This window comes from Conger conger, chromosome 10 (assembly GCF_963514075.1).
Source record: "Conger conger chromosome 10, fConCon1.1, whole genome shotgun sequence".
Lineage (NCBI taxonomy): Eukaryota > Metazoa > Chordata > Actinopteri > Anguilliformes > Congridae > Conger > Conger conger.
Window position 1 is genome coordinate 8597199 of NC_083769.1, and position 21975 is coordinate 8619173.

Sequence of the window (21975 nt, forward strand, 5' to 3'; positions counted from 1 at the left end):
AACCAAAATAGGAACTGACAAAGAACCAAAATAAGCAGTATACTGTAAATGAGTGCAGTTTTAGGAAGTCATAGCAATGATCTTGTGCACTACGAACTGCTCATTTGGCTGCAGATATATTCTTAGACATATATCATTTAAGCCCACACATGACATTTGACACTATCTGGGGTACTGGCCAAACTGGTTAGTTTCAGAAATGTAATACCTTACAGTATATGAAATATAGGTATATGTACTGTACATAGTAAGTCTATTATTTAAAAAGGCACAGTGCTTCTTCAAATACACTGAAATTCCTTCACATGTTGAGAGTCCTTTTCTGTTATATTTTTTAAATAAAAAGTATTTCACTAAAATGCAGGTCTAAGGTACAGCTATGTTATCCATCTATGCTTTAGAGAGAAGTAAAATAATTTCACTCAAGTTTTATGTGGATCCATCATTTCTTGATTGTGACATTCAATAAGTGATCTACTACGGCCTTCTTTTACAGATTACTCAATGGAAACTGCCACAGTCCCACTGACATTGGATGGAAACAACGGTAATTGGAATATAACCTTTAAACTGAGTTTTAGATTAATTCAAGGTTTCACAATACAGGGTAGAATGCTGCACTACTTGAAGCACTGGCACTATAGTGCATCAAATGATGATGGGTTTTTAAGGGAAATGCATTCATTACAGGGTCAATGTCTGATAAAAAATACTTTGGCATAGAATATTGGATTATTGCAGAATAATTGCAGAAATAATCCAGATTATAGCACTGAAATGGGCAAAGCCCTTCTAATGTTATTCATCTTAAATCTAAAATCTAAAAATATTTTTGCTAAATTTAATGTGTGAATTGCTTCTGCATGTGTCATGAATCTTCAAAAAAGATTGAACTTCCTGAACTACTGCTTTCTGTTAGGTGTTACAGACAGCCTTGTTGTGGTTGGTGCAGCTCTGGGCATGTTGGCGTGTCTTATTATGGCTGCTCTTGCGGTCTTTCTCAGAACAAGATCAGTTTCAAAATCACTTGGTAAGACCAACCACTGTACACAGTTTGGAAAACATTACTGATCAAAACCATCCGACATTTTGCTCAATCACTGGGTGCTTAGGCAGAAACTTGTGTGCTTGCGCTGACAGTTAATAAGTTAAAAAAATTCAAGCCCCGTATTTCAGTTTGTTGAAAGAAGCCTGGTCATACCACCAAGTGCTTTAAAAAATGATTAGGGACCTATTGCATAATTTAACCCTGGTTTTCTATACCCTTAAATCCAGCGGACTTGTCCGTCTCTGTGTACAATGTACAGGTAAGTAGCATCTTATTTCTAAACCCTTATTATTATACGCATACATTCATAACTATGAGCAATAATTATGAGCCTGATTATAAAAGGCAAACCACCAACTGGGAAAAAAAAAAAATTGGGTTCAGGCACACTTAAATACTAGGTTATATAGGTATTGGCAATGGATGGCTTTATTATGAGCTCAAACGTAAAAGAAACACTAATTGCTATTAATTTTTACCTTTGATACATTTTTAATCCAGAGGCAGTTCATCTCCCAGATTCCAGTCGAGACGTTCTGGAGAGTTACTGGCTCTGCTGGTTTTTGAGTGAGGCCAGTGTAATTAACCGCTTTAAAAACTCAATTACCCATAAGCACTGAATAACAGAGCACCAGTCCCAGAATTTAGGATCCCTGATACATTTTGGTAGCAGTTATGCCGTCTTCTCAATTATGAGCAGGGCATACCACATACTCATACACCCCAGAATTAGACACTTTTCAAGGTACTAATTATAATTAATTAACATGACATGGAACAGATCTGTTATGAATGGTGCCCTAGACCGTGTAAAAGTGTTCTATTGGCTCCAACTTGTCTCCCTCAGGATGAAGAGGACCCTGAGCATGTCTATGATGAATACACTGACACAGTTGTATACAGCACTATTGATTTGCCCCAGGAGGATTCTGGGCAGGCGTACTGCACGGTGCAGTTCTCGGACCTTCCATCGAATGAGAATGACCTGTACTCACTGGTGATGTCTCATTGAGGGAAGATTGCCTCCCGGGCCTGTGTAGGTTAGTGTTTCAGGTTTTTCAGTCGTTGAATGGCTAGAAGGTCCACATGTCTGGACAAAATTGGGGTATGGACCCACCCAATTTTGTGAGTGGTCTGTGGCAAAACAATTCTTGGGCCTGGGTCGTCTGTGCTGAATTTTGTTAAAATGATTTTGGTTTAATTGCTGTATTAACAGCTGTATTATGTATGTGTTGGACCACAGTGAAATAATGAAAAGGCACATAGTCTGCTTGCGATCACTGAGGCACTCCACTCTGCCAAAGCCAAATCCCAACCCTCTGTCCTCATCTTCCTTGACCTGTCGCCCGCCTTCGATACAGTCAACCGTGAGACTCTGCTCTCATTGCTGACTGGGATGGGTGTCACAGGATCTGCACTGGCATGGTTTTCCTCCTACCTCCCGGGTCACTCCTACCAGGTGACTTGGAGGGGCTCAGTCTCTGACCCTCACCCCCAACAAACTAGTCCCGCAGGGTTCAGTTCTTGGTCCTCTCCTCTTCCCTCTATACACCATGTCTCTTGGTTCTGTTATCTCTTCCCATGGCTTTTCTTATCATTCTTATGCTGACACTTTCTTTCCTTCCCCCCCAATACCCAGGTCACCACACAGATCTCTGCCTGCTTGGCTGATATCTCTGCGTGGATGACTTCCCACCATCTGAAGCTTAACCTTGCCAAGACTGAGTTTCTCTACATCCCTGCTAAGTCCTCTCTGACGATTGACCTCTCACTGATTGTTGAGGACTTTGTGGTATCCTCCTCCCATACGGCCAAGAATCTTGGGGCGACTCTTGATAATTGCCTCACCCTGGCTCCACATGTATCCTCCACTGCCAGAACCTACAGGTTCTTCCTCTACAATATTTGCTGTATCCGTCATCTCCTGACGGAGAAAGCCAGCCAGCTCCAAGTCCAGGCGCTTGTCATTTCCCGCCTGGATTATTGCAACTCCCTCCTAGCCAGTCTCCCAGCGTGTGCCATCAAGCCCCTCCAGCTGGTCCAGAATGCTGCAGCCCGCCTGATCACCAGTCAGCCCAGGTCGGCTCATGTCACCCCACTCCTCATTGGCCTCCACTGGCTTCCTATTGCCGTACGCATCCGATTCAAGGCCCTACTGTTGGCATTTCAGGCTGCTAAGGGGACTGCCCCACCTTACATCCAATCCTTAATCACTGCCTACTCCCCAGCTAGATAACTCAGGTCTGCCAGATCTGGTCACCTTATGGTTCCCTCACTACGAGCACCTGGCAGTCAAGCTGCACGTTTACGCCTGTTTTCCGTTCTGGTTCCTCAGTGGTGGAATGACTTGCCTACCACTGTCAGGACAGCAGGATCCCTCCCCCTATTTCGACGCAGACTAAAAACACACCTTTTCAAACTGTACCTTAGTCCTCCCTCCTGATCCCCCCCCCCCCCCTTACACTTACAATGACTGTGTATTTCACTAGTTATGGATGTGATGCTTTAGCTTGTGTAAGAACCTATGCACTTGTACGTCACTTTGGATTAAAAGCCTTTTTGGTAATTGAGCGAAGCCAATCGTCATTTGTTGTTGCAGCAGAAAATGTCTTATATACAATTTCTGTAGCCTATAGAATATATTTTACATTATGTAATGTGAAATGTGCATATTATTTAGGCTACTGAACAGAAACATGAATAAAGACATTAATGGATTTATCAGGTGATTATGAATTGGCAAAAATACACTAAATTTGATTGTATTGTGTCAACGATTCCTTCCCAGTCTTAATTATGTGCTTAATTATGATTTTACCAATAGGGTATTTCATTTTTAAGAAAGACCTGAGTGATTCCATTTGAGTCCTAAATTAATGTGAAGAATGAATGAATGAAATATCATATTGGAATTGTTTTTGGTTTTGTAGAGGGAGATCAGTCTGTTATGTTTCTGAGTCTGTCTGTTAGTTTATTTGTTAAATTCTTGTAGTTTATTATTTTTCATTATCATACCTGCCTTTCTGTTCATCATCCATCACTGTTCATTGCATTTCGTCATCCCCTGTTATGTCTGTGTCAGGATGTTTTCGAGGCATAGTCACCCCCCTGTCTGCGTGCTGCACTATTCGGGTCATTTCGGAGATTTCTGGGTGTCAACGATTCCGTCTCAGTCTCGCATTTCCTTACTTCCTGCTTTTCTCGCTAGTTAATGTTGTACAGCACTATTCTTACTAACAACTACTAATTTCGATATTGTACAGTACTAATTATATGAATACACTGAATGAATAAACTAGCAGTCACTTAATTTGGGTCGTTTAGATTTAATCGTGTTACTAACTCACTAACGTTATCTGTCTGCTCTGTAACTCCGCCTGTCTGTTCACTGTCACTGACTACTTGCTTAGTTTCAGCAAAGTGTTCACACCGGTCTCTCACTATCACTGTGTCTCCTAACTCTACGCAATTGTCTTCTCCTTAATCCGGAGCCGCGTTTTTGTTTCCTCCTTGTTATTGTTTCATTACTCCATTATGTTCTTGACCTGTTGTTTATTTGTTCAGCCCTCCTCACTCCCGTGCTCCGACTAGTATGTCACTTCCCCTCATGTATTTAAGCCCCAGTCTCTGCTTGATACCTTGTCAGAACATTGATCAATTTTCATTGCCATTGACACCAAGTTTGCCTTACCCTTCTGTTTTGTTTGCCTTTTGATTATTTGGTTATTTTGACTTTTTCCTTCCACCTTCATTGACATTGTTTTTGCCTAGCCCTTTTTGTACTTTTTGTACCATTCTTTTGCATCTCGATTCTGGCATTGTTTGAACTCTGATTACCTGGCTTGAAATTGGACTGAATAAAGACAAAGGTTTTTGCATACTCCCTGGTCTGCGTCTGGGTCCTCTGAACGGTACCTCACAGTCAGCCTCCACACCACAGCCAGTCAGGCCCCAGTCAGCCTCACAGACAGGCCCACAGAGAGCCTCCATGCAGTGCAGAGATTGAGGCAGAAGAAGCCCATGCCCTGATAAACAAATTACTTCAAATTCACACAGTCACATCAGTTCCCTCTCTCTGAGAGAAGCTTAGCAGAGCATTGTTGTCTCTTTAGTGGGAAGAGTCCAAGGGCATAGGTTTGATTTTGACATTGGTAGGGACACAAATGGGGGATTTGGCATCTACAAATACACCTTTGCCGTTCTCTTACTGCTTAAGAATAAATCAATTTAAAATGCATTCAACATATTAAAATGCACCAGATGCCTCCAAATTACATCAGAAAAAAAATGCCAGGGGACATCATCTGAACCCCCTTGGTCGGCTACTTTTTCTCTTTGGTCTACTACTTACATTTCTGGGGAACACTGCGTTTCTGTCTGCGGAACTGCTGTCTAGAGACTAGTGTGCGTGAAAATCCCAGGAGATCAGCAGTTCCTGAAATACTCAAACTCTGTCTGCCACGAATAATCATTCCATGGTCAAAGTCACTTAGATCACATTTCTTCCCCATTCTGATGGTTGATGTGAACATGACCCATATCTGCATGATTGTATGCATTGCCCTGCTGCCACACAATTGGCTGATAAGATAATTGCATGAATAAGTAGGTGTAATAAAGTTATAAAATGTTCCTAATAAAGTGTAGCTTTTTTTGAAGGCTATTCATAGATATGATATAACCACGCTGCTATACCACCATACCATGCAATTTCATGGATGTAAATTCTAATATAGGTCATCTTGTAATTGTGTGTGATACTGTCATGTATTGTATATTTTGACTTATAAATTAAGAAGTACAAATAATATAACCCGTACATAGACCCTGCACTGTGTTTTGGCGTGTGCCATTTTAAGCTGTTGAGAAGCAGAACTTGATCCAACTGTGCCAACAGTTCTCTCATCTGGTTCTCTCTCTCATTTGGTTTCACCAGTCACCTCTAGAGCATGCTATATAGCGGCTTCACCATAAAAGCAGAAGATCTTTGGTGTGAGTGTATGGAAACTTTATTCCATGAAAATCAATGCAAACTGGTTGGTCCTCTCATCCTCCCACTCACTGAATCATGCAAATGTCTGCTGCTCATCTACCCATTTAACCCTGAAAATGAGAGGCATTGTGTCAACCCTGTCAAAATAGGTTGACATCACATGGTTATGTGGAGCCAAATCTTTAAAAAGAATCTCTTGAAATGTCTTTATATTGTGTGTTTCTTAAGAACTTAGCTTAGCCTTACGTCCTACAGGCCACAGAGTACTGTGGGAGGATCAGGAACTATTTTATATCCTGAAGGACACAAGAAAGTCAGAAATAGCTATCAGCACATAAGAAAGGGTAGTAAACTGTTGTCAAGCTAAAATAATATCAACTAATGTGCTATCAGGTCCATAGAACAAACAACCCAGATGTGACACCAAGGTGTAGAGTTTATAATAAAAGTCTTTATTATAAAAATGCAGGTCAGACAGGCGAGGATAAGGCAGTTCGTAGTCCAGGCATGGGTAAAAACTCCAGCAAACGCGTATATCAGGGATAATCCAAAATGTAATCGTTGGCACAGGCGAAGGGTCAATAACAGGCGGGCTAAACAGACAGAAATGGAATCCAGAAACGAAAACAGGTCGATACACTGCAGGTCAAAATAAAACAGTCGGGAGTAACTAAACGTGGAAGTAGGGGACGAAATGGGACATAACAGAAATCAATCAGGTAACGCTGGAAAGTATGGAGTTGACACATAACAATCTGGTGGGGAACTGGACAAACAACGGGGTTTAAATAACACAGTAAACGCAGAGGGAATGGCAATCAGGTGTGGGAAACAATCAGGAAGTGTAACACAGGCGAAACGAATGAATGAAGTGAACAAACTAACAAGGCGGCTACAGTGTGCACAGAGATAACAAAAACACGGAAACGTGACGCACTTAGAATACAATGCATCGAAAACACGAAACCTAACATGTGCTCGTTTTGCTCAAGTGAATATGTGAAATAGGAAAGAACAAGCCAATAAAATGTTTCATCATCATCAATGCCATTATTGCATCAGACATTCAACGCAATGATACTCTTCTGAAGATACATAACAGGTAAGTAAATTGTTTAGACAAAGACAAGTGATATGCTCAACAAAACAATACATGTAACAAAGCAAAACATAGGCCACACTGTTCTACAGGAAAACTAGTTTGGAACACTACAAGTTGCACACATACTGACATTTCTGAACAAGGCTGTATTTACAGCTGATATTGACTGAGTATATGTCTTTGTTTTGTTCATGCTGCATGTGTATTTAGTCAATCTTTAGATTATTTACAATTATAAGTGAGTCAGAAGTGCAGTACTACAAAGTACACTACCTGATTGGTGGTAACTATACCAACCAGTATCATTCATCCAGTACTGGTCACAGCCCAGACTTAAATCTCTAACTACTGGGCCTGTCGATGTGGCATCTTTGCAGACTGAACCACTCAAGACCAAAATTAGTGATTATTTTTTAACTAAATGTCAAAATAATTTTACAGTGTTGAGTTCACTCTTGTTTGTCTGAACACGCTGCTAAAAGTTCAAGAATGCTTAACACTTTTTCATGCAATCTCTACATCTACACTCAATAGCCCATAATGACAAAGTGAAAACCAGTTTTTTGACATTCTCTCATTTACATAAGTATTCAGACCCTTTGCTGTGTCACTCTAAACTCAGGTATATCCATCCTCTTTGCTGTAGTTATACTCGTGATGTGTCTAGAACTTGATTGGAGTCCACCTGTGGCAAATTTAATTGATTGGCTATAGCTTAGAAAGGCACACACCTGTGTAGATAAGGTCCCACAAATCACACTGCATTTCAGGATAAAAACCAAGCCATGAAGTCTGAGGAGCTCTCTGTTGACCTCAATGATATAATTGTCCGGCCAAACTGAGTAATCGGGCACAAAGGGCCTTGGTCAGGGAGGTGACCAAGATCCCAACGGTCACTCTAACAGAGCTTCAGAAGTCCTCTGCAGAGATGGGAGAACCTGCCGGAAGGACAACTGTCTCAGCAGCACTCCATCAGTCAGGTCTTTATGGTAGAGTGGCTAGATGGAAGCCATTCTTAGTAAAAGGCATATGACAGCCCATTTGGAGTTTGCCATTATAGGACTCATGAGAACAAAGATTCTCTGGTCTGATGAGACAATAATTGAACTCTTTGGGCAGAACACCAAGCACTATGTCCGGCGAACACCAGGCACTGCTCATCACCTGGCTAATGCCATCCATTACATTACATTACATTACATGGCATTTAGCAGACGCTCTTATCCAGAGCAACGTACAACAAAGTGCAAATCAAACACAAGAACAAGTGCAAAGAGGACCTGAGAGGACAGTACAGTTCCGAGTCCTAGTGTAAATATATAGAAAATCAGAACCCTTGGAGAGTACAATCAACTTTCAAACTAGCATACCACAGTTGGCAGCTAGAATACAACAATACAACAGCAAATAAAAAAAACAATACCTCTACAAGTAACAATATCTATACATAAGTGCCATTACAGTCTAAGGCTAATCATGGTGGTGAGTTAGGGAGGGAAAGGTATAGCCTGAAGAGATGAGTCTTCAGTCTGCGCTTGAAGGAGGTCAGAGACTCTGCCGTTCTGACATCCACCGGGAGGTCATTCCACCACCGTGGGACCAGGACAGACAGCAGTCGTGAGCGTGAAGTGCAGGTGTGGCGAGGGGGAGGCACCAGACGGCACGAAGTGGCAGAACGGAGGGGTCTTGTTGGTGTATAGGTCTTGATAAGGGATTGAATATATACAGGGGCTGATCCTTTAACTGCCTGGTATGCGAGCGCCAAAGTTTTAAATTTGATGCAAGCCATAACAGGCAACCAGTGGAGGTTGCTGAGCAGGGGGGTGACATGTGAATGTCTGGGAACATTGAATACCAGACAGCTGCAGCATTCTGGATCAGTTGTAGGGGTCTGATGGCAGATGCTGGAAGGCCAGCCAGCAGAGAATTGCAATAGTCCAGGCGGGACAGGACCATTGCTTGTACAAGGAGCTGAGTGGAGTAGGTAGTGAGAAAGGGCATCCCTACAGTGAAGCATGGTGGTGGCAGCATTATGCTTTTGGGGTGCTTCTCAGTGGCAGGGACAGGGAGACTGGTCCGAATTGAGGGAACCTCAGGCAACCTGAGTCTGGGGGGACAGTTGACCTTTCAACATGGCAAAGACCCAAAGCATTCACGACAACGCTGGAGTGGCTTCGAGACTAGTCTCTGACTGGCCTTGACTGGCCCAGCCAAAGCCCAGACTTAAACCCCATCCGTGGAGAGACCTAAAGATGGCAGTCTTGTAGAGACTTACCCAAGAAGACATGAAGCCCCTTTCAGTCTTGCTGCCAAAGGGGTCTCTACAAAATACTGAATTAAGGGTCTGATTATTTATATAAATGAGAGATTTTCATTTTTGATTGCAAAAATTTCAAAAAACGTGTTTTCACTTTGTCATTATGGGTTATTGAGTATAGGTTGATGGGCAAAGCAATTTTATCCATTTAAAATGTAATCTACAACACAATAAAGTGTGCAAAAAGTGAAGGGGTCTGAATACTTTCTGAAATCATGTAGTTTTCTGAAGTCATCATCACAGTGTCTGTAACAAGCGCCTGACTGTATTTCTCAGGGGCACATGATAAGAGCTATTCCATTTGTTTATTTTGTGCCAACTTCTGCTGTTAATTACCTAATTTGGTCAATTTATTTGATCAAACACTTTTGCTAAGTCATGAGCCTCAACTGTGGACTATGTGCCCTTTCATCATTTGACTGTGGTCCAACACATACATAATACAGCTGTTTAGAAAATGAGCAATTCAACCAAAATCATTTTAACAAAATTCACTGTACCTTTTCCATAACTTTCATCATCACCAGTGAGTACAGGTCATTCTCATTCGATTGAAGGTCTGAGAACTGCACCGTGCAGTACGCCTGCTCAGAATCCTCCTGGGGCAGACCAATAGTGCTGTATACAACTGTGTCAGTGTATTCATCATACACATGCTCAGGGTCCTCTTCATCCTGAGGGAGACATGTTGGAGCCAATAGAACACTTTTACACTTTTACGCTTTTACAATTAGTGTTTCTTTTACGTTTGAGCAAATTTATAAGCACTTCCTCATAATATAGCCATCCACTGTATACAATACCTGTATAACCTAGTATTTAAGTGTGCTTTTTTTTCTTCCCAGTTGGTGGTTTGCCTTTTATAATCAGGCTCATAATTCTTTTCCCAGATTTTTCTGTCCCTTTTGATACGTGCTTCTATATTTTTCTTCCCATTATGAATGTATGCGTACAATAATAAGGGTTTAGAAATAAGATGCTACTTACCAGTACACTGTCTACAGAGATGGACAAGTCCGCTGGATTTAAGGGTATAGAAAGACAGTAAACCAGGGTTAAATTATGCAATAGGTCCCTAATCCTTTATTAAAGCACTTGGTGGTATGACCAGGCTTCTTTCAACAAACTGAAATATGGGGGTTGAATGTAATTCTTTGAACTTATTAACTGTCAGCGCAAGCACACAAGTTTCTGCCTAAGCACCGACTGCTTGAGCAAAATGTCGGATGGTTTTGATCAGTAACGTTGTCCAAACTGTGTATGGCGGTTGGTCTTACCAAGTGACTTTGAAACTGATCTTCTTCTGAGTATGGCTGCAAGAGCAGCCATAATTAGACATGCTAACACGCCCAGAGCTGCACCAACCACAACAAGGCTGTCTGCAACAGGAAGTTCAGGAAGTTCAATCTTTTTTGAATATCCATGACACATTCTTGCTTTGTCAAAAATCATATTCTCACCAGCTGTGATGCATATGTTACTTATCATGTTAGTCTTCTTCTCAGATTGAACCCAGGGTTTGTATAATGCATTTCTGTTTGGTGGTTTGCTTTGAGCATTTGTCTACTGAAAAGCCTTACCTTTTGTGAGCACAGAGAAGGGTCTTGATGACAAAAGAGGCTCATAGCATATTTATTTGTTATTGTTAATATCCTTTACATTAGCTTATCAGTAGCCTATAGACTATTCATTTACGTTTAGTCTTAGTAGACTAGTAATGCATAGTGTTTTTTTGTATTTTTTTTTCACACGTTATTTATGTTTATTTCAAAATAAAAAATAAACATAAATAACCACAAAGAATCTTCTGCGTGCGCAAAGCGAGGAGATATGGTGGCCACCCCCAGACAACCCTTGGACCCCCCTTGGCCAATCCAGTAAAGAAAATCCTAGAACCGCCCCTGCCGGTGGGAGCTGGTGGAATGGCTGCCCGGGGAAGATCCAGGGGGGCGGCGGGGGGCTTCTGGGGGGGCTTCAGGGGGGGCTTCTGGGGCGGCCGGACGTGATTGCTCAGACTGGAGTGGAGGTTCCGGCCAGGTAGTGGGCCTTGGGGTCATCCTCCTCGAAGCCCTCATCCTCCACATCCAGATCCAGGTTGTAAACCAGTCATGACTTCCCCCTCCTGGCGCATACATTGTTAGCCCCCACCGTTGGCACACATGCCTGTGGGGGAGAGCTAGAGAAGGATTCTTAGAGGCGCCTTCTTGGGCCCTGGGGGCCCCCCTTTTCTCACATTCCTGACAGGTTAGAGCACAGGAATATTGGAGATGGTATAAAGATGTTTCATGATAATCCCAGGTCAGAATATAGTAATGTTTGGTGTTATTCTGATTGGTTCAGTGTGACTGGTGTAATGGTCTAGTTTTTGTAACAGTCTACCTTTGATAGCAAAACCATTCAGGAGCCGAGGGGAAACTGGGCAAAAGCTGTCTCTGTAGAAGCCATGTGTTTTAGCCCCCTGCCTGGTGGGCCTGGCTGTAAATTATAGATGGGTGACTCACTTTTAGGGTCAAGAACTAAGGCCTGGATTTCGGAAGATAAGGAGAAGAAACCAAACAATCTGGGGTGTCTCCTTTCCTTTCATTCACCCAAATCAGGTTTATCCAAAAGGTATATTACCACGAGAGGCACAAATACATATTTACAGCATAATGTAGTTATCATGAAAACTCCCAACCACAGCATTCATAGATATGATGGGGCGGCCTGTAGCGTAGTGGTTAAGGTCAGGAAGGGCTGCCATTTGTGAGGGGCCTGAGAGATGGGGTTTCAATGTTGTTTAGACTACCTTAAGATGTATGAGTGGTCCAAGGGCAGTTGGGTCATGGGAAAAGAATCCTCCAGAACATTGGTGACCTCCCTGTGACCCCGTACCTGGTCACTTCCAAGGGGGAAGACTCTGGACAATGCCACAGTGCCCTCATTTGGGCACTGCTGCCATTACAACGGTGACTGTTCTCCTAGATTAAATATTCAAAACTGCTATTAAGATAGTAAATAGACCCGGTAAAACCTTGAAAACATTGCCCATGTGATCCTTGTATTATTGCATTAAGTCTTATGTAATGGTAACAGGGATTGCATGTAAAATGGATAATCAGGAGGGAAGTTTCATGATAACTGCAACATAATAAAACATAAGGGTAATCTGTTTGGTATGGATGTGATCTGGTAAAATCAAGGAATCGGATGAGATACATTTCATACCAAATGGAGTTTATTAAACATAGTTTCAGTAACTCAAGGGAAAACCTGCACGTCCTCCCCTGGTAATCATCTCATTTTCCCTACTTAACGACCCACAAGGGTGGGGGTCTAAATTCTAGATTTGACCACCCCTCCAGGTTGATTTATGGCACTGCCACCTGGTTCCAAACGTATAATTTGGCATAAAAGCAAGGGAGACAGACCAATCTGGGAAGATCGTATTTGACTTCCCACACAGCATATTGTACGTGTATGCAAGTATCAGGAAGATTGTATTCGACTTCCCACACAACATGTCTTATGTATGTATGTATGTATGTGTAGCAGCGGAAGATCGTATTCGACTTTCCACACGGCATATTCTATACTCTGTGTTTGTGTGTAGTCCAAGCAGGCTAGGTATGATTATTTACTCTATTTCTATTCTTAATTTGTGTATTTTATACTTGATTGTGATATTCTAAAGCTAATAACCTACCTGTCTGCGAATAAACTATTTTGTTTGTAACTTGCGTGATCTCCATGACTCTAATTCATCTTGTACCTTTTCAGCCTAAATTACAACTACTCAGGGGGAAATGGTGGCCAAAGACCGACCGATCGACGGGGCGGTACACCTGTGGTAGTTCTAAGCTGTGCGGCCAGCAATTTCTGTCCATTAAAGGGTCGGGTGACGCACGGCTCTTGTGATTTGGTGCAAAGGGAACCCATGGGCGTTACGGCGCTGGTTCCTGCCAAATTAGCTCTAAGGAGCCCAGATAATGCTACACCGACCTGGGCTCGCAACTATCATGGCAGGATTGCATGTATTGTGTTGACTGGACCCCCAGCCTCTGAGTTCTCCACCAAACTGAGATTTCAGCAGTAATGCTAATCCCGGGAGCATATATTAAGTAATGGTGGTGCAGGTACAAGTTGAATGTAATCACTCCCGAGGTCCGCGTAAGTTGCAAACCCAAATTTCTAAATTATATTTTAAATGGAGTCAGATAAACAAGTAAAACTACAGTAACCACTAAGTGTAGAATACGGCCCCGTTTGAGAACGGAGAATATTAAGAATTGTACTGATCCGTTTCTGGCCAGCTGTAAGCGGGATATGGGGCAGGTCAATCCATATCCGACCCATGGCAACGGACCCAGTATATTCTTAAACATAATTGTGCTCTGTTCTTGTACGGAGGATAATAATTAACCCTACTAATGTTCTCCCAGCAACGCCAGAAGGACAAGCACGCAAAACCCCCTTCAGCCCCCGCTAAATTCCGTCATTGGGTTAGCGTGGGGTTTTACAAGGTCGAGAATGTCGCAGCCTCGTCTGGATGGATGCACTGGATGCATAGTGCACTCGCCAGGCTTGTGTTTGGGAAAAATGCCCTTTTTAACATTTCACAGGTGAGCATCGTTTGAATCAGACATAGTAAGACTTATACACAGTTTTCAGTGCACTGACCCAGAAGAGGGGGCTTTATCAAAACAAAAAGACGTGATGCTTGCCACAAACATTTATCAGTATTTTGTCTTCTGATGACCCCTTGTTGACCTTGCTGACCGGAATTAGCTTGCTATCCCCTTCTTGGAGTGGCAGAGACATTAAGGTCAAAGGCCGTCTGTCTGCTGGGAGAGAGACAGAGAAAGACTCCTAGTAAGCACTTAATTCAGAAAGTGGTCTAATAGAAATAAAGATTATAATAAGGTTATTTTTTTATATCGTGATTGTCTTTATGTAAACACACATTGTCAATTAAGAATCAATTCAGGAAATTACCCTTACACTTGTTGTAATCCTTAACCTGACTCTGGCCAAGTGCCCTTTGGCTAAGCTGGTTAAGGGAGTGCTGCAGGTGGCCACTGCAGGAGAGCAGAGGGGGGGGTCACCTGGATGTTTTGTTATGGAATGCAGGCGGGTGAGGGGCATACCTGGGACAGACCGGTGGAGGTGGAGGTGGAATGACTCTGAATTGAAGAAGTTGAACCCCGCACATTGTGATAGGCAGCTGACTGCTCCATGTTGTCGCTATGTTGTTGCAGGTTTATACACATCCTTACTCCTGCTCTTAACACGGTGTAAAACCAGTCATCAGTCATCTGCTCAAAAGTGCGTGTCACAAAAAGGTTGAAAACCCCTATGAGAGAAGATGGGGATGCAATATTACATTCAGTGATAATGTGGTAAAATTGATCCTGTTCCAACGTAATTGGTGTCAATCGATTTATGTATCCTAAAACATACATGATCTAAACATGTAATATTGTTACAGGTAATCTGTTTCGATGAAGCTACTTTACTGTTTATTGAGACGCCAAGGTGGCACCCCCCAGCTCATCGGCGTGTACCGGGACTGCTGCTCCTCATTTGGCGGGTCAAAGACAGCTGCCTGGTTCCATGAGTGGGACAAGCTGCTGGTCAGGGCGGACGTGTGACACCTCATGCACTAGATTATTGGTAGCACTTTGTACCTAGTTATGTTGCCCTCCAGAGGGTATTTTTTTCATTTTTTGGTCGGATGTGAAATAGGTCGGATGTTGTCCTGCTAGTGCCAGCACAGGGGTCATGTATCGACTAGCAGTTGTGGTCTTTCTAAAAGTGGAGCCTCTCTAAGCCATAAAAGGTGGCATGCATTTTTTCTCTCAAAAAATAAGTGGCCGCTTCCCTGGGTTCTCTTTGGATATGATTCATGTGGTTCATATGATTCTGACCTACTTACTGTTGCCATATTATTGAGTTTGTGCTGAAAACAAAGATATGAAACACTTTGGAAAATATTGTCTTTCCATCCAAAACAATGCATCTAACTATCAATGTATCCAACTACTAAACATTAAAAGTAAGTGTAATATTACTCCTAAAGCACAGTTTTATGGAAACTGATTACCGTTACAACATTCCATGTTTAGATCATGACCTTTGTCATGGTAATTTCCACATTATCATTGAATGTAGTAATATTGCATCACTATCCTTTGTCACAGGGCGTTTCAACCTTTTTTCACACGTACTGTTGAGCTGGTGGTCAAATGACTGGTGATTGATTTTACAGTGTTAAGAGTAGGATCCACCTGCAACATCACAGCAACAACATGGAGCAGTCAGATGGTCCATGTTAGAATAGAGATCAAGCAGTGAGAGGAGGAGGTGGAGGAGGTCAATGGAATGGCAGATGACAACTACTCCTTCAGAGAGGTGGCCTTGTTTCTCATCTTAGAGGTGGGGGGGGGGAGTGTTGTCCTGGTAGAGGGCCGCGTCTTTCACTGCAGTTCAGGATTTTTTCAACATGCAGCTTGTCTGTTCATTTCATTCACAAAATGGATCAAAACTGCCAAACCACTGCAAACATGTCTCAAAATCACCAGCATACAGTGCTCTTGTGCTAACTGTGAAAAGTAAAAAGTATCAAAAAATTTGCAATTGTAAAAAAAACCTGAAACAGACCCACAGTATGTTGTAATTATATATATATATATTTTATTACAGTATTTCTGATTTTGTTCAATGATTCTACTCTCTTCTACTGTTTCCACTATTCCCTTTATTTAGAATCACAAAAAGGACCGTATTGAAACATGTATCAAGTATTTTTTCCTACTAGAGTGAAGTACTGTAAAAACAACTAAACTGCTATCTTTTGTGTGGCCAATCTAAAAAAATGTTCCTATAGTATTTCATGAAAAGTTAGGAATTTGAACCAATGAGTTGAGAAGTGGGCGGCATGGATGGTGCAGTGGGTAGAACTGCTGCCTCACAGCAAGGAGGTCCTGGGTTTGAATCCCCGTTGGCCGGGGCCTCTCTGTGTGGAGTTTGCATATTCTCCCCGTGTCTGCATGGGTTTCCTCCAGGTACAGTGCATCCGGAAAGTATTCACAGCGCTTCACTTTTCCCACATTTTGTTATGTTACAGCCTTATTCTAAAATTGAATAAATTCATTTTTTTCCTCAAAATTCTACACACAACACCCCATAATGACAACATGAAAGAAGTTTTTTAGAAATTTTTGCTAATTTATTAAAAATAAAAAAATAAGAAATTACATGTACATATGCAGGTGTGTAAGTGAATGGTGTGTGTGCCCTGCGATGGACTGGCGACCTGTCCAGGGTGTATTCCTGCCTTTCGCCCAATGTATGCTGGGTTAGGCTCCAGCCCCCCTGCGACCCTGTTCAGGATAAGCGGGTTAAGATAATGGATGGATGGATGGTGTTGAGAAGTGCAAGATGTCTTCAAAGATATGAATGCACAATGCATGTTTTGAACAGACGAACGGGGTGTGTTACAAGTGCTTACCATTTTGAGTGTTGAGCGTAAGCTTGTGAGATTAGCACCGAAATGATTGTAAAAAACTGTAAGCAGACCAGTATCAGTTCAACGCCCCATTCATAGGACCAACCCTCCGACTCCATGACGTGCAGGTTAGGTTAATTGGAGAGATTAAATAGGTAGGCTATGAGTGCAGTGTTTGAGTGAATGGTGTATGTGCCCTGTGATGGATTGGTGGCCTGTCCAGGATGTATTCTCACCCAACGCTTGCTTGGATAGGCTCCAGCCCCACCGCGCCCCACCCTCCACTGCAGGTTAGATGATGGATGGATGGATTTATACCTTCTGACCTCTTTGTGAGGCCGACCTCGGCGCTGTGACTGCTAGGGAAGTCACAGAGCTGCAGCTGGGCACAGGGCAGCAGCTGCACGGAGGCAGCGATGGAAGGATGGATGACGGGACGAGGCTACGAAGCCTGCATTACTGTATTGTACATAATTTCGACCAGCAGAGGGAGACAGATACCGTAATTGGAAGAGACTCAAGAAAGACTTATAATTTGACAAGAGTAATGCTGATATTGTCAGTGGAACAAATTAAACTAACAGGGCGGTTGACGTCAGCACGTGACAGATGACAGACTTCACCTGCATGTTTCTGCCAGAGGGCAGCCAAAAGCCATGCTCACGAGATCACAAACCTTCAGCGTCAGTGTGCTGGGTTTTCTTTTCACCTTTGTGCCAAAAGGGATCTCCAGTGTCTGAGAGCGTTATTGTTCCTGCCCTGACATTAGCTCTGGTTATGAAAGTGTTCCTCTCTGTCTGTTTTGAGGGGAAGTGGAAACAATCGGGAAGCTTCGCAATAGGAAGGAGCTCCAAGCTCACGCCAGCCTGCCTGACCCCCGGTCTCTTCCCCTGAAAGGCTTTTTTTTCCACAGAGGCTCTTAATGAATGGAGGCAAGTCTCTGGCGTGTCACTCAGTGAGGGCGACCAGGCCAGAACGTGGGGCCCCCGGCGGGCGAGGTTAGCGCAGAACAACAGCCACAGAGACACACGTTCATGGGTGTGTGTTTGTGTCGCTTCAGGAATGTCGCTACGTCCCTTCCCTATTTTCCGGACCAGACTGCACCGAGAGACCGTCGGACTGTTTGACACTCAGCTCCTTTTCAATTATGACACCCACACCGGGCAAGCAATGAGTCAGTGAGTTCAATTTCGAAGTGAGTTCTAAAGACTGAGTTCGAAGATGACGAGAAAGCAATAAGGTCGGTGGTTAACCACACGTTGAGTCATTGCTGAAATGGTCAGAGAAGATGCAGGGATGGAATTAATGAAGAAGATGGTTGCAACGTGAGCACTGTTTTGAGAGGTAGTAAAAAATGGGTTCAGGCACACTTAAATACTAGGTTATATAGGTATTGGCAATGGATGGCTTTATTATGAGCTCAAATGTAAAAGAAATGATGAAAAGGCACATAGTCTGCTTGCGATCACTGAGGCACTCCACTCTGCCAAAGCCAAATCCCTCTCCTCTGCTCTCTGCTTTCATTGCTGACTGGGATGGGTGTCACAGGGTCTGCACTGGCATGGTTTTCCTCCTACCTCTCTGGTCGCTCCTACCAGGTGACTTGGAGGGGCTCAGTCTCTGACCCTCACCCCCAACAGTCCCGCAGGGTTCAGTTCTTGGTCCTCTCCTCTTCTCTCTATACAGTCCCGGCCAAAAGTTTTGTCGCATGAGTGGACAAAAGTGACAATTGCTAATTACCCAACTCGTAATTAGCTAATACAGTTAGGCAACAACACAAATTAATCATAAGTGTCTAAAGTTTATTTAGACACTAGCAAAACTAAAATTTCATAGATGCTTATAAGGTTTATTGCTTGATAATGATGAACAAGCCAGGTTCTACCTGGACAAAAGTCAATCAAATTATAATCAATACATTTTATCTTTCTCAAAAAGTAAATAAAATACCAAATGAAAAATCAGTCTAGAATTTCATCATGGACTATAAGTTAAGAAATTAATATCTTGTACGGGTTCCTTTGGCCTGCAGAACAGTTGCCATCCGGTTTGGCAGAGAGTCGTAGAGCTTGTTGATGAAGTTGTCGGGGATGGCATGGAAGGCCACCTTGCAGGCATCCCAAAGCTCCTCCAAGTTCTTTGGCTTGGTCCTCCAAGCTTCCTCCTTCATTCTTCCCAAGATATGCTCAATAATATTCATATCTGGAGACTGTGCTGGCCATCCCTGAAGGACCTTGATCTTCTTCCCCCAGCTCCATCCTGTTGAAAAATCTGACCCCTTTTGTAGTTGGGAATGTACTGGAAGGCAAGAATCTGTTGATATTTGGCACTGTCAATGTTACCATCCACCTTACAGATCTCCCTGGCACCTCTGTATTGATCTGATTTGACTGTCTTCTGGGTGAACTGACGATTCATCTGAAAAATCAATTTTTCGCCACTTTTCTGCTGTCCAACCTTCCGTCAGGCTTTGGGCCTTGGCGTACGCAACACGGTTTCTTAGCTGTCTCTTGTTTAGCACTGGTTTCTTTGGAGCAATACGACCGTGGAGACCAAGCAAGCAAGCAAGAATCCGACGTACAGTTCTTGAAGAAACAGTTGTTGCTGGCGTCCACTCCTCCTGGAGCTGTGAGGCGGTTGACATGGGGCTGGCTTTTGACAGTCGGACCAACAAGCTGTCGTCTCGAGCAGTTGTCTTGCGCAGTTTGCCCGACCTGGGTCTTTCATGGACGTCGCCAGTCTCTTGGTAGCGCTTGCGAATCCTCTCCACCTGCCGTTTAGACACATTGAAGATGTCTGCAACTTCAGCAGGAGACTTTGACTTGAGATTCTTGATGATCAGCACTTTGGTTTCTGGTTTGATCTTGGGCATGTTGACAGAAGCAATGTTGAGCATGAACTTGATGGCTTAAAGTGTCAAATTTCTGCTCTTATAGCTCAAAGTTACCTACAGCTGACTAATCAAGCCCCTTGTCCCTTATTCACCGTGGCCTAGAAATTGGAGTTGGCCATTGCGACAAAACTGGCCTGTTGATCATTATCAAGCTGTAACATTTAGTAACAATTTTGAAATGTCATTTTGCTAGCTTCTAATAAATTTTAGACACTTATGATTAATTTGTGTTGTTTCCTAACTTTATTAGCTAATTAAGAGTTGGTTAATGAGCAATTGTCACTTTTGTCCACTCATGCGACAAAACTTTTGGCCGGGACTGTACACCATGTCTCTTGGTTCTGTTATCTCTTCCCATGGCTTTTCTTACCATTCTTATGCCGACACCCAACTCTTTCTTTCCTTCCCCCCCAATACCCACCACACAGATCTCTGCCTGCTTGGCTAATATCTCTGCGTGGATGACTTCTGGCTTTCTGTTTATCATCCATCACTGTTCATTGCATTTCGTCATCCCCTGTTATGTCTGTGTCAGGATGTTATCGAGCCATATTCACCCCCTGTCTGCGTGCTGCACTATTCGGGTCGTTTCGAAGATTTCCAGGTTTCGACGATTCCTTCCCAGTCTCGCATTTCCTTACTTTCTGCTTTTCTCGCTAGTTAATGTTGTATAGCACTATTCTTACTAACAACTACTAATTTTGATATTGTACAGTACTAATTATATGAATACACTTACTGTCTGTCTAACTAATAAACTAAGTCACTTAATTTGGGTTGTTTAGATTTAATCGTGTTACTAACTCACTAATGTTATCTCCCGTTTTCAAGTCTGCTCTGTACTCTCTACTCCGCCTGTCTGTTCTATCACTGACTACTTGCTTAGTTTCAGCGAAGTGTTCGCACCTGTCTCTCACCATCACTACGTCTCCTAACTCTACACAATTGTCTACTCCTTAATCCGGAGCCACGTTTTCGTTTCCCCCTTGTTATTGTTTCATTACCCAATTATGTCAGAACGTTGATCAATTTTCATTACCATTGACATCAAGTTTGCCTTACCCTTCTGTTTTGTTTGCCTTTTGATTATTTGGTTATTTTGACTTTTTCCTTCCGCCTTCATTGACTTCGTTTTTGCCTAGCCCTTTTTGTACTTCAGCCTGTGATTTTCAGATTATAGACTCCTGCTTTGTTTTTTGACCATTCTTTTGCATCTCGATTCTGGCATTGTTTGAACTCTTATTACTTGGCTTGAAATTGGACTGAATGAAGACAAAGGTTTTTGCATACTCCCTGGTCTGCGTCTGGGTCCTCTGAACGGTACCTCACACAGTCAGCCTCCACACCACAGCCAGTCAGGCCCCAGTCAGCCTCACAGACAGGCCCACAGAGAGCCTCCATGCAGTGCAGAGATTGAGGCAGAAGAAGCCCATGCCCTAATAAACAAATCACTTCCAATTCACACATCAGTTCCCTCTCTCCAAGAGAAGCTTAGCAGAGCATTGTTGTCTCTTGACTGGGAAGAGTCCAAAGGCATAGGTTTGATTTTGACATTGGTAGGGACACAAATGGGGGAGGTAACCCCCACTGGAAGCTGAGGTGTTTTGCATTGACGATAGCCTTCTGCCCATCATTTCATGTCATCTAGAGCCTTAATTTATAGATAATTATGGTGGCCAACACACTCATTAAGAGACACACAGATACAAGGGTGTAGCACATGTAGTAATGAATCTTTTACTCAAATTTGCCAGATGAATGGGACTTTGAAGAGCACATTTTAAGGCAGGTACTGTTTCCTATTCAAACCAATGATCGGTAAACATATATTTACATTCAAAATCCATCCATCCATCCATCCATTATCTGAACCCGCTTATCCTGAACAGGGTCGCAGGGGGGCTGGAGCCTATCCCAGCATACATTGGGCGAAAGGCAGGAATACACCCTGGACAGGTTGCCAGTCCATCGCAGGGCACACACACCATTCACTCACACACTCTCCAATCAGCCTAACCTGCATGTCTTGCATTATTGTAAGACTAATAAAATGTTGAAGATTGGTGGGATTAATTATTGTGACTAATACAAAATTGAACGACAAATTTTTATTCAAAATACATTGCCGTCATGTTC

The 21975-nt window shown here is 42.8% G+C and overlaps 1 protein-coding gene across 1 annotated transcript in view; it reads left to right on the forward strand.

The window, feature by feature from the left end:
- LOC133138801 (mitochondrial import inner membrane translocase subunit Tim17-A-like) overlaps positions 1-21975 on the forward strand; it is a 45491-nt gene that overhangs the window by 19115 nt on the left and 4401 nt on the right. The gene's annotated exons all lie outside the window — the stretch shown is intronic.